This window comes from Pseudophryne corroboree, chromosome 8, assembly GCF_028390025.1.
Source record: "Pseudophryne corroboree isolate aPseCor3 chromosome 8, aPseCor3.hap2, whole genome shotgun sequence".
NCBI classification, from domain to species: Eukaryota; Metazoa; Chordata; class Amphibia; order Anura; family Myobatrachidae; genus Pseudophryne; species Pseudophryne corroboree.
In genome coordinates, this window is record NC_086451.1 from 172,446,571 (window position 1) to 172,458,906 (window position 12,336).

The 12,336-nt window shown below is 46.9% G+C and overlaps 11 non-coding genes across 11 annotated transcripts; all 11 read left to right on the top strand.

Annotated features, from left to right (window-relative positions):
• The first annotated feature begins 5,771 nt into the window (after positions 1 to 5,771).
• Positions 5,772 to 5,935, top strand: LOC134950594 (U1 spliceosomal RNA). The gene has a single exon (XR_010183487.1). It is a non-coding gene; the product is annotated as a U1 spliceosomal RNA (small nuclear RNA).
• Positions 5,936 to 6,087: 152 nt separating this feature from the next.
• Positions 6,088 to 6,250, top strand: LOC134951967 (U1 spliceosomal RNA). The gene has a single exon (XR_010184600.1). It is a non-coding gene; the product is annotated as a U1 spliceosomal RNA (small nuclear RNA).
• Positions 6,251 to 6,924: 674 nt separating this feature from the next.
• Positions 6,925 to 7,088, top strand: LOC134951945 (U1 spliceosomal RNA). Its single transcript, XR_010184584.1, has one exon. It is a non-coding gene; the product is annotated as a U1 spliceosomal RNA (small nuclear RNA).
• A 152-nt stretch (positions 7,089 to 7,240) lies between these two features.
• Positions 7,241 to 7,403, top strand: LOC134952228 (U1 spliceosomal RNA). The gene has a single exon (XR_010184797.1). It is a non-coding gene; the product is annotated as a U1 spliceosomal RNA (small nuclear RNA).
• A 674-nt stretch (positions 7,404 to 8,077) lies between these two features.
• LOC134951885 (U1 spliceosomal RNA) lies at positions 8,078 to 8,241 on the top strand. The gene has a single exon (XR_010184541.1). It is a non-coding gene; the product is annotated as a U1 spliceosomal RNA (small nuclear RNA).
• Positions 8,242 to 8,393: 152 nt separating this feature from the next.
• LOC134952290 (U1 spliceosomal RNA) lies at positions 8,394 to 8,556 on the top strand. Its single transcript, XR_010184848.1, has one exon. It is a non-coding gene; the product is annotated as a U1 spliceosomal RNA (small nuclear RNA).
• A 670-nt stretch (positions 8,557 to 9,226) lies between these two features.
• LOC134951431 (U1 spliceosomal RNA) lies at positions 9,227 to 9,390 on the top strand. The gene has a single exon (XR_010184173.1). It is a non-coding gene; the product is annotated as a U1 spliceosomal RNA (small nuclear RNA).
• A 152-nt stretch (positions 9,391 to 9,542) lies between these two features.
• LOC134952538 (U1 spliceosomal RNA) lies at positions 9,543 to 9,705 on the top strand. The gene has a single exon (XR_010185040.1). It is a non-coding gene; the product is annotated as a U1 spliceosomal RNA (small nuclear RNA).
• A 670-nt stretch (positions 9,706 to 10,375) lies between these two features.
• On the top strand, positions 10,376 to 10,538 carry LOC134953085 (U1 spliceosomal RNA). Its single transcript, XR_010185419.1, has one exon. It is a non-coding gene; the product is annotated as a U1 spliceosomal RNA (small nuclear RNA).
• A 671-nt stretch (positions 10,539 to 11,209) lies between these two features.
• Positions 11,210 to 11,373, top strand: LOC134951738 (U1 spliceosomal RNA). Its single transcript, XR_010184423.1, has one exon. It is a non-coding gene; the product is annotated as a U1 spliceosomal RNA (small nuclear RNA).
• Positions 11,374 to 11,525: 152 nt separating this feature from the next.
• Positions 11,526 to 11,688, top strand: LOC134952952 (U1 spliceosomal RNA). The gene has a single exon (XR_010185316.1). It is a non-coding gene; the product is annotated as a U1 spliceosomal RNA (small nuclear RNA).
• The last annotated feature ends 648 nt before the right edge of the window (positions 11,689 to 12,336 follow it).

Sequence of the window (12,336 nt, forward strand, 5' to 3'; positions counted from 1 at the left end):
CGGAACATGCATCATAGAACAGGCATGCTAGAATATGGGTCTTCAACCTGCGACCCTCCAGCTGCTGTGGAACTACATATACCAGCATGCCCTGCCTCAGTTTTAGCATACCTTAATAGCAAAACTGTGGCAGGGCATGCTGGGATGTGTAGTTTCACAGCAGCTGGAGGGCCACAGGATGAAGACCCATGTGCTAGAGCCAAGCCGCAGGTATATTGAATGCTAGCAAGCTGAATGTTTAAATCATTTTTGTTCCGCAGCATTCCAATGCGGAAGATTCCATGGAACCAGAGATTATTCCATTGAGAAGGACATGCTGCCTGGATGACTACACTGTGCAAATTAAATCACGGAGCCAGTTGGTTTGTGGGTGGCTCTGGTGACTGGGTGGTTGGGTGGGTGGTGTGTCTGAGGTGGAGCACATGCAAATGATTGTGTATCATCCAGCTAGTGAGAGAGAAAACTCATGCAGGAGTGTGCCTGCTTGTCAGTGGGTTATGCACCTTGCCAGACGTCAAATCTACATAGAGCAGCTGGAGTAGACAAGAGCAGGTTTGCAAAATATAGATAGAAGAGCATATATGCTGGCACATTCTCCATGATTGTGTCAGCTTATGTTTTGGTGCACTGCACTTTCCTCCACTAAGTTTTAGCCATTTTTGTTAAGCTCAAGTGTAGTTGCTTCTCGGCCTTTTGGCTGTGATCTTGTATCGTGGTTGAAGGGTCTGCTGGAGGGAGGGATTGTTTTCTTCATTGGCGAAAGACCAAAGATATTCCAGGTAGTGATGGGAAATCTAGTTCAGTTCGGTGATTAGTTCATTATGATCTAGTTCACTGAAAAGATTAGTTCAGAAGATTAGTTCATCTAGTTCATTTAGTTCATCATTTCACTCACTGACTCTGAGACTGAAAGGAGTGATTAGATTTAGAACTAGTCTAGACTATTACACATAGAGTAGGCATTTCTAATACTAGCTCATTGTAGGAGTTATAATCTTTTTCAAATGATCAGATGTGTGTAATATGTCAGATTTTTTATTTTTAAGAAAAGCAATAAGTTATATAGCAACCTTATACTGACATATGTATCTCTGCAATATTAATCCCATTGTTGGTACTCCTTTTTACTTCATAATAGGCAAGTGAAAGACCCAAATCCAGAGTAATGTCATAAATCACTTTTAGTTTTTTCTGCTTTTAAAATATAGTAATTAAAAGAAAAAGTCCCTTTGCCCAAATGTAACAGACCTTAGAGAGATAAAGTGGAGATGTTGCAAAGCAACCCATCAGCTTCTGTCATTTATGTTCAACAGTATATAAAGTGACAGAAGCTGATTGGTTGCTAGGGGCAACTGCTCAACTTTATGTCACTTGAAGGTTCATAGTACATATACCCCTGTGTCTTGTGTGGAGTAATCATACCCTACAGAAGGCATGTCCAAACTGCGGCCCTCCAGCTGTTGTGAAACTACATATCCCAGCATGCCCTGACACAGTTTTTCCGTCAGAGAATGCTAAAGCTGTGTCAGGGCATGCTGAGATGTGTAGTTTCTCAACAGCTGGAGGGCCGCAGTTTGGACATGCCTGCGCCTACAGGATAGCATGCAGCACTCAGCACTGTGTCTTTAGCTGATTGGGAGTGTAGCTTGTCACCTAATATACTGGAGGAATGAATCATGGCTATATGCAGTTCAGCATCAGCTCCATACAATGCATATGCCTGAGCACAGCAGTGCCACACATGGTAGCTGAGAAGTACTGCACTGACTCGTATGGCTGTATGAGTCATTGAGTCAGTGAACTGATCAGTGAACTGTAATGAATCACTGAACTACTGAACTACTTGCTGAACTACTGAACTACTTGCAAGGAGAGTGACTCGTGAGTCGTCAGGACAATGCAGTTCAATCAGCTTCATAGAGTCCACCACTGACTCCATGAGCACAGCAGTGACCCCTGTGGCAACTGAGGTAAACTGACTCATGAGAATTCAGTATTCACTCACACACACACACACACACACACACACACTGATTGGTTGCTATGGGCAACATCACTTCTATAGAACTACCTAAGTATATGTACCATCATATTTTTAATTATTTCAAGACTGAAGGTTCATCAGACAGACATACATATCCCCCTATGTCTTGTGTAGAGTAATCAGTCCCTACAGCAGGCATGTCCAAACTGCGGCCCTCCAGCTGTTGAGAAACTACATATCCCAGCATGCCCTGACACAGCTTTAGCATTCTCTGACATCTGACAGCAAAACTGTGTCAGGGCATGCTGGGATATGTAGTTTCACAACAGCTGGAGGGCTGCAGTTTGGACATGCCTGCCCTACAGGATAGCATGCAGCACTCAGAATTTGTCTTTGGTTGATTGGTAGTGACAGTGTACCTTGTGACCACCTAATATGCTAGGTGAATTAATCATGGCTATATGCAGTTCAGTATCAGCTCCATACAATGCATATGCCTGAGCACAGCAGTACCACACATGGTAGCTGAGAAGTACTGCACTGACTCGTATGGCTGTATGAGTCATTGAGTCAGTGAACTGATCAGTGAACTGTAATGAATCACTGAACTACTGAACTACTTGCTGAACTACTGAACTACTTGCAAGGAGAATGACTCACGAGTCGTCAGGACAATGCAGTTCACTCAGCTCCACAGAGTGAGTCCAATCCATGTCTGAGCACAGCAGTGACCCCTGTGGCAGCAGAGATGTACTGACTCATGAGTACTGCTGAGTGAGAGCTGAATAAAAACAGTGCTGCAGCAGCACCTACACAACACCCAGCAGAATATTTAGCACAGCAATATGCACAGGAACCAGTAGTACCAGAAGTAGCAGCAAGTGTTTGGACATCTGGACTAATAGGACAGTGATTGTATCACAGAAAGGTGAGCAGCATGACCACACATGCTCACTCACAGACACACATAGGGGTAAATTTACTAAGGTGGGAGATTTTTAGAACTGGTGATGTTGCCCATGGCAACCAATCAAATTCTACTTACCATTTATCTAGCTGCTTCTAGCAGATAATAAATATAATCGGATTGGTTGCTATGGGCAACATCACCAATTCTAAAAAATCTCCCACCTTAGTAAATTTACCCCATACACTTTGGCTAGGCAGTGCAGATGCTATTTTTTATTAGATCTGATTGCTGGGCTGTGTTGTACTTTTAACTTTCATTTCACAGCATCAGATTCAGGAAGTGAAAATCCAGTGAATGAGACAGTGAGAAGCCTAATGCTGGCTCTATTCTGTCTGTGTCTGACTCCTCCTTCCTGATGAACTAATCTTTGCCAAAGCTGTGAACTGAACGAACTAGTTCACTTTGAAGATTAGTTCATTTTGAACTAATCATTCATGAACTACCCATCACTAATTCCAGGATGGAAGGCTTGGGAACACTATCCGTTTTTCAGTTGTGGAAGAGCACAGAGGTCGGATTGGACTACATTCTATAGTAAAGGATACCTTTCTATTTATTGCCCCTCCCCTTATATGTGTCTGTGTTACAATAAAGCTTTGGTCTTGTGATTCCCTCACCCTCTTACACTCCACAGACATAGCCTTATTAACTGTTGTATTATTGTATAGTTTAAATGTATAGTGCAGTTCATGATTTATAGTGTAGGCTGGCCTGTGCTGTAGTTCTTGAACTGTACTATACCGACAGCATTTGTATTGTGTTTTGGCTGTGCTGCAACACAGTACTTATGTGTGTAATGTTTATGTATGTTTTTTTGCTTCTTTATGTCAATAAAGACTGCTTTTTCAATCCAATATCTGAAAACAATCAATGTTTATCTTTGATGGCAATAGAAGTGGTATGATATTTGCTGCTTTTGAAAGGCAATATCTGATATGTCCCCTATCTGGAAACCATATATTAAATGGCTTTTCAGAAAAGGGAGATGGTAGAAGAGCTTTCAGTACTTGTAGGACCGATGCACATTTCCTATTCTAGCCTCCAAAAACAGATTCAGTTGCATTTTCCAGCGTGTTTTGGATGCGCCTTTGCAAATGTCTTACATCGACAAACTTATTTAGTACTATTTTGCAAATAGGGTTACATTGTTGCAACATTGTGTTCCCTAATTGCTTGATTTTTTAAATGCAACAATTGATAAAGACACCTGATAACTGCTCTGTGGAGTCTTATTTTGTGTCTACTTTTTATCTACATTTAATTCTCTACCTCTAATCAAGGCATTTTTAAGTGCTGGGGGCTGCCAGGACGTGAGGCCTACCTAGACTTTAGATCTGAATTTGAATGTACTTGTGAACTAACTTAATTTCCTACTTCTAAATTCATTCCTAAATTCACTACTTACATGAATCCTGTAGTTGGGCATTTTGGGACTTCGATTGTGGGCATTGTTTTGTGTCCAGACCAGCAGCAGGTGGTGTGCATTTGCTGGAAAGGCATCGAAGACCTCCGATATGCTGCATCTCCCTCAAGTGGCTGTCGGCAAATGCCTGCTAGACACCCCATTTCAAGCTGATTGTGACATCACGGTACATGCATCATAGAACAGGCATGCTAGAACATGGGTCTTCAACCTGCGACCCTCCAGCTGCTGTGGAACTACACATCCCAGCATGCCCTGCCTCAGTTTTAACATACCTTAATAGCAAAACTGTGGCAGGGCATGCTGGGATGTGTAGTTTCACAGCAGCTGGAGGGCCACAGGATGAAGACCCATGTGCTAAAGCCAAGCCGCAGGTACATTGAATGCTAGCAAGCTGAATATTTAAATCCTTTTTATTCCGCAGCATTCGAATGTGGAAGATTCCATGGAACCAGAGATCCTTCCATTGAGAAGGACATGCTGCCTGGATGACTACACTGTGCAAATTAAATCACGGAGCCAGTTGGCTTGTGGGTGGCTCTGGTCACTGGGTGGTTGGGTGGGTGGTGTGTCGGAGGTGGAGCACATGCAAATGATTGTGTATCATCCAGCTAGTGAGAGAGAAAACTCATGCAGGAGTGTGCCTGCTTGTCAGTGGGTTATGCACCTTTCCAGACGTCAAATCTACATGGAGCAGCTGGAGAGGACAAGAGCAGGTTTGCAAAATATAGACAGAAGAGCTCTCCAGCCTAGTTTGCTGTCTGTTTCCACTTCTCTTTTCTTGAGCCGCTCCCTTCTATGCCCTAGCGCACTATCCTGACTTCTCCCATCTGCTTACTTTGTGCCTTCCAACGCACAATGCGAACTACAGGTAGTGCTGCAGGGCCCACACCCTTTTACTTGCCATACAGAGCAGCTCTGGAGCTGTTACAGTGCCCAGCTTCTGCAAGAAATCAGCTTGAATGCTTCAGGGGCTGGGGCATAGCCAACATGAGCCCCACACCGAAGGAGGGTGGAGGTGTTTAATGCGAACTAGGGGTCATCCAAGCACCGCAAAAGGCCGCCATGCCCTGCACGCCCCTTTTCTCTTTTCATATGCAGACGAGGGTTGAAGCCAACTTTGACCCACTGCTTGGATGATATCACCATATGCAAATCCATCTGCTGCAGGCCTTCCCCCAGGAATGCTTGCACTAGTTGTTGCATTTGGTTTGTTGTTTGGGGGTGCTTCAGTATTAGGCAGCCTTCTGCCCTCCCATGTTCATCTGAAAATATGTGTTCTCCCTGCAGTTGTTGTCCCCAGATGAGAGTTCCCTTGTGCTGCCTCAGTTGAATCTTCTTTACTTGACAGAGATGTGCCTGAGCAGCGGCCCTCCCCAGCCCTATCCTAAATCATACTTATTTTGCATAGGAGATACCATGGTCATGAAGATTGTTCTCCCAGGGTGAGGTTAATTCATTGCATTCTGGGTATGCTGACCCCTGTGATTTCCCCAAATGTGGGAAACTTGACTGCATTATTTGTGGTAGTGGGGGACTGTGTTTGTGCTTTCCTCTGGTCAGCTCTGGTAAAAGTCAGATTTATTTGTCTCAGATCTTCCTCTAGCCTTGTTCTTCTTTCGAGAGTTCCCTTGTGCTGCCTCAGTTGGATCTCCTTTACTTGACAGGGGGGTGCCCAAGCAGCGACCCTCCCCAGCTCTAGCCCAACTCCTACTTACCTGCCAGGTGAGATACTATGATCATGAAGGTGCTTCTCCCAGGGCAAGGCTCACCCATTGCACTCTGGGTGTGCTGCCCCTGTGATTTCCCCAAATGTGGGAAACTTGACTGCATAATTTGTGTTTCCACTGGTCGGTTTTCATATAATTCAGATCTCTTTGTCTCAGGTCTCTCTCCAGCCTAGTTTGCAGTCTGTTTCCACTTCTTTTTTTTTGAGCCCCTCCCTTCTATACCCTTGTGCACTATCCTGACTTCTCCTCCTGTCTGCTTACTTTGTGCCTTCCAATGCACAATGCAAACTACAGGTAGTGCTGCAGGGCCCACAAACTTTTACTTGCATTACAGAGCAGCTCTGGAGCTGTTACAGTGCCAAGCTGCTGCAAGAAATCAGCTTGAATGCTTCAGGGGCTGGGGCATTGCCAACATGAGCCCCACACCGAAGGAGGGTGGGGGTGTTTAATGCGAACTAAGGGTCATCCAAGCGCCGCAAAAGGCCGCCATTCACTGCATACCTCTTTTCTCTTTTCATATGCAGATGAGGGTTCCAGCCAACTTTGGCCCACTGCTTGGATGACATCACTGTATGCAAATCCGTCTTCTGCAGACCTTCCCCCAGGAATGCTTGTACTAGTTGTTGCATTTGGTTTGTTGTTTGGGGGTGCTTCAGTATTAGGCAGCCTTCTGACCTCCCATGTTCATCTGAAAATATGTGTTCTCCCTGCAGTTGTTGTCCCCAGATGAGAGTTCCCTTGTGCTGCCTCAGTTGAATCTCCTTTACTTGACAGAGATGTGCCTGAGCAGCGGCCCTCCCCAGCCCTATCCCAAATCATACTTATTCTGCATAGGAGATATCATGGTAATGAAGACTGTTATCCCAGGGTGAGGTTCATTCATTGCATTCTGGGTATGCTGACCCCTGTGATTTCCCCAAATGTGGGAAACTCGACTTCATTATTTGTGGTAGTGGGGGACTGTGTTTGTGCTTTCCTCTGGTCAGCTCTGGTAAAAGTCAGATTTATTTGTCTCAGATCTTCCTCTAGCCTTGTTCTTCTTTCGAGAGTTCCCTTGTGCTGCCTCAGTTGGATCTCCTTTACTTGACAGGGGGGTGCCCAAGCAGCGACCCTCCCCAGCTCTAGCCCAACTCCTACTTACCTGCCAGGTGAGATACTATGATCATGAAGGTGCTTCTCCCAGGGCAAGGCTCACCCATTGCACTCTGGGTGTGCTGCCCCTGTGATTTCCCCAAATGTGGGAAACTTGACTGCATAATTTGTGTTTCCACTGGTCGGCTTTCATATAATTCAGATCTCTTTGTCTCAGGTCTCTCTCCAGCCTAGTTTGCAGTCTGTTTCCACTTCTTTTTTTTTGAGCCCCTCCCTTCTATACCCTTGTGCACTATCCTGACTTCTCCTCCTGTCTGCTTACTTTGTGCCTTCCAATGCACAATGCAAACTACAGGTAGTGCTGCAGGGCCCACAAACTTTTACTTGCATTACAGAGCAGCTCTGGAGCTGTTACAGTGCCAAGCTGCTGCAAGAAATCAGCTTGAATGCTTCAGGGGCTGGGGCATTGCCAACATGAGCCCCACACCGAAGGAGGGTGGGGGTGTTTAATGCGAACTAAGGGTCATCCAAGCGCCGCAAAAGGCCGCCATTCACTGCATACCCCTTTTCTCTTTTCATATGCAGATGAGGGTTCCAGCCAACTTTGGCCCACTGCTTGGATGACATCACTGTATGCAAATCCGTCTTCTGCAGACCTTCCCCTAGGAATGCTTGTACTAGTTGTTGCATTTGGTTTGTTGTTTGGGGGTGCTTCAGTATTAGGCAGCCTTCTGCCCTCCCATGTTCATCTGAAAATATGTGTTCTCCCTGCAGTTGTTGTCCCCAGATGAGAGTTCCCTTGTGCTGCCTCAGTTGAATCTCCTTTACTTGACAGAGATGTGCCTGAGCAGCGGCCCTCCCCAGCCCTATCCCAAATCATACTTATTTTGCATAGGAGATATCATGGTAATGAAGACTGTTATCCCAGGGTGAGGTTCATTCATTGCATTCTGGGTATGCTGACCCCTGTGATTTCCCCAAATGTGGGAAACTCGACTTCATTATTTGTGGTAGTGGGGGACTGTGTTTGTGCTTTCCTCTGGTCAGCTCTGGTAAAAGTCAGATTTATTTGTCTCAGATCTTCCTCTAGCCTTGTTCTTCTTTCGAGAGTTCCCTTGTGCTGACTCAGTTGGATCTCCTTCACTTGACAGGGAAGTGCCCGAGCAGCGACCCTACCCAGCTCTAGCCCAACTCCTACTTACCTGCCAGGTGAGATACTATGATCATGAAGGTGCTTCTCCCAGGGCAAGGCTCACCCATTGCACTCTGGGTGTGCTGCTCTTGCGATTTCCCCAAATGTGGGAAACTTGACTGCATAATTTGTGTTTCCCCTGGTCGGCTCTCGTATAATTCAGATCTCTTTGTCTCAGGTCTCTCTCCAGCCTAGTTTGCTGTCTGTTTCCACTTCTCTTTTCTTGAGCCGCTCCCTTCTATGCCCTTGCGCACTATTATGACCTCTCCTGTCTGCTTACTTTGTGCCTTCCAACGTCAATGCAAACTACAGGTAGTGCTACAGGGCCCACACCCTTTTACATGCTTTACAGAGCAGCTCTGGAGCTGTTACAGTGCCCAGCTGCTGCAAGAAAACAGCTTGAATGCTTCAGGGGCTGGGGCATAGCCAACATGAGCCCCACACCGAAGGAGGGTGGAGGTGTTTAATGTGAATTAGGGGTCATCCAAGCGCCGCAAAAGGCCGCCATGCCCTGCACATCCCTTTTTTCTTTTCATATGCAGACGAGGGTTGAAGCCAACTTTGACCCACTGCTTGGATGACATCACCATATGCAAATCCATCTGCTGCAGGCCTTCCCCCAGGAATGCTTGCACTAGTTGTTGCATTTGGTTTGTTGTTTGGGGGTGCTTCAGTATTAGGCAGCCTTCTGCCCTCCCATGTTCATCTGAAAATATGTGTTCTCCCTGCAGTTGTTGTCCCCAGATGAGAGTTCCCTTGTGCTGCCTCAGTTGAATCTCCTTTACTTGACAGAGATGTGCCTGAGCAGCGGCCCTCCCCAGCTCTATCCCAAATCATACTTATTTTGCATAGGAGATACCATGGTCATGAAGATTGTTCTCCCAGGTTGAGGTTCATTCATTGCATTCTGGGTATGCTGACCCCTGTGATTTCCCCAAATGTGGGAAACTTGGCTGCATTATTTGTGGTAGTGGGGGACTGTGTTTGTGCTTTCCTCTGGTCAGCTCTGGTAAAAGTCAGATTTCTTTGTCTCAGATCTTCCTCTAGCCTTGTTCTTCTTTCGAGAGTTCCCTTGTGCTGACTCAGTTGGATCTCCTTCACTTGACAGGGGGGTGCCCGAGCTGCGACCCTCCCCAGCTCTAGCCCAACTCCTACTTACCTGCCAGGTGAGATACTATGATCATGTAGGTGCTTCTCCCAGGGCAAGGCTCACCCATTGCACTCTGGGTGTGCTGCCCCTGTGATTTCCCCAAATGTGGGAAACTTGACTGCATAATTTGTGTTTCCCCTGGTCGGCTCTCGTATAATTCAGATCTCTTTGTCTCAGGTCTCTCTCCAGCCTAGTTTGCTGTCTGTTTCCACTTCTCTTTTCTTGAGCCGCTCCCTTCTATGCCCTTGCGCACTATTCTGACCTCTCCTGTCTGCTTACTTTGTGCCTTCCAACGCACAATGCAAACTACAGGTAGTGCTGCAGGGCCCACACCCTTTTACATGCTTTACAGAGCAGCTCTGGAGCTGTTACAGTGCCCAGCTGCTGCAAGAAATCAGCTTGAATGCTTCAGGGGCTGGGGCATAGCCAACATGAGCCCCACACCGAAGGAGGGTGGAGATGTTTAATGCGAATTAGGGGTCATCCAAGCGCCGCAAAAGGCCGCCATTCCCTGCACATCCCTTTTTTCTTTTCATATGCAGACGAGGGTTGAAGCCAACTTTGACCCACTGCTTGGATGACATCACCATATGCAAATCCATCTGCTGCAGGCCTTCCCCAGGAATGCTTGCACTAGTTGTTGCATTTGGTTTGTTGTTTGGGGGTGCTTCAGTATTAGGCAGCCTTCTGCCCTCCCATGTTCATCTGAAAATATGTGTTCTCCCTGCAGTTGTTGTCCCAAGATGAGAGTTCCCTTGTGCTGCCTCAGTTGAATCGCCTTTACTTGACAGAGATGTGCCTGAGCAGCGGCCCTCCCCAGCCCTATCCCAAATCATACTTATTTTGCATAGGAGATACCATGGTCATGAAGATTGTTCTCCCAGGGCAAGGCTCACCCATTGCACTCTGGGTGTGCTACTCCTGCGGTTTCCCCAAATGTTGGACACTTGACTGCATAATTTGTGTTTCACCTGGTCGGCTCTCGTATAATTCAGATCTCTTTGTCTCAGGTCTCTCTCCAGCCTAATTTGCTGTCTGTTTCCACTTCTCTTTTCTTGAGTTGCTCCCTTCTATGCCCTTGCGCACTATCCTGACTTCTCCCGTCTGCTTACTTTGTGCCTTCCAACGCACAATGCAAACTACAGGTAGTGCTGCAGGGCCCACACCCTTTTACTTGCCTTACAGAGCAGCTCTGGAGCTGTTACAGTGCCCAGCTGCTGCAAGAAATCAGCTTGAATGCTTCAGGGGCTGGGGCATAGCCATCATGAGCCCCACACCGAAGGAGGGTGGAGGTGTTTAATGCGAACTAGGGGTCATCCAAGCACCGCAAAAGGCCGCCATGCCCTGCATGCCAATTTTATCTTTTCATATGCAGACGAGGGTTGAAGCCAACTTTGACCCACTGCTTGGATGACATCACCATATGCAAATCCATCTGCTGCAGGCCTTCCCCCAGGAATGCTTGCACTAGTTGTTGCATTTGGTTTGTTGTTTGGGGGTGCTTCAGTATTAGGCAGCCTTCTGCCCTCCCATGTTCATCTGAAAATATGTGTACCTCCTGCAGTTGTTGTCCCCAGATGAGAGTTCCCTTGTGCTGCCTCAGTTGCATCTCCTTTACTTGACAGAGATGTGCCTGAGCAGCGGCCCTCTCCAGCCCTATCCCAAATCATACTTATTTTGCATAGGAGATACCATGGTCATGAAGATTGTTCTCCCAGGGTGAGGTTCATTTATTGCATTCTGGGTATGCTGACCCCTGTTATTTCCCCAAATGTGGTAAACTTGACAGCATTATTTGTGGTAGTGGGGGACTGTGTTTGTGCTTTCCTCTGGTCAGCTCTGGTAAAAGTCAGATTTCTTTGTCTCAGATCTTCCTCTAGCCTTGTTCTTCTTTCGAGAGTTCCCTTGTGCTGCCTCAGTTGGATCTCCTTCACTTGACAGGGGGGTGCCCGAGCAGCGACCCTCCCCAGCTCTAGCCCAACTCCTACTTACCTGCCAGGTGAGATACTATGATCATGAAGGTGCTTCTCCCAGGGCAAGGCTCACCAATTGCACTCTGGGTGTGCTGCTCCTGCGATATCCCCAAATGTGGGAAACTTGACTGCATAATTTGTGTTTCCCCTGGTCGGCTCTCGTATAATTCAGATCTCTTTGTCTCATGTCTCTCTCCAGCCTAGTTTGCTGTCTGTTTACACTTCTCTTTTCTTGAGCCACTACCTTCTATGCCCTTGCGCACTATCTTGACTTCTCCCGTCTGCTTACTTTGTGCCTTCCAACGCACAATGCGAACTACAGGTAGTGCTGCAGGGCCCACACCCTTTTAGTTGCCTTACAGAGCAGCTCTGGAGCTATTACAGTGCCCAGCTGCTGCAAGTAATCAGCTTGAATGCTTCAGGGGCTGGGGCATAGCCAACATGAGCCCCACACCGAAGTAGGGTGGAGGTGTTTAATGCGAACTAGGGGTCATCCAAGCGCCGCAAAAGGCCGCCATGCCCTGCACGCCCCTTTTCTCTTTTCATATGCAGACGAGGGTTGAAGCCAACTTTGACCCACTGCTTGGATGACATCACCATATGCAAATCCATCTGCTGCAGGCCTTCCCCCAGGAATGCTTGTACTAGTTGTTGCATTTGGTTTGTTGTTTGGGGGTGCTTCAGTATTAGGCAGCCTTCTGCCCTCCCATGTTCATCTGAAAATATGTGTTCTCCCTGCAGTTGTTGTCCCCAGATGAGAGTTCCCTTGTGCTGCCTCAGTTGAATCTCCTTTACTTGACAAGGGAGGCATTTTGGATTTTT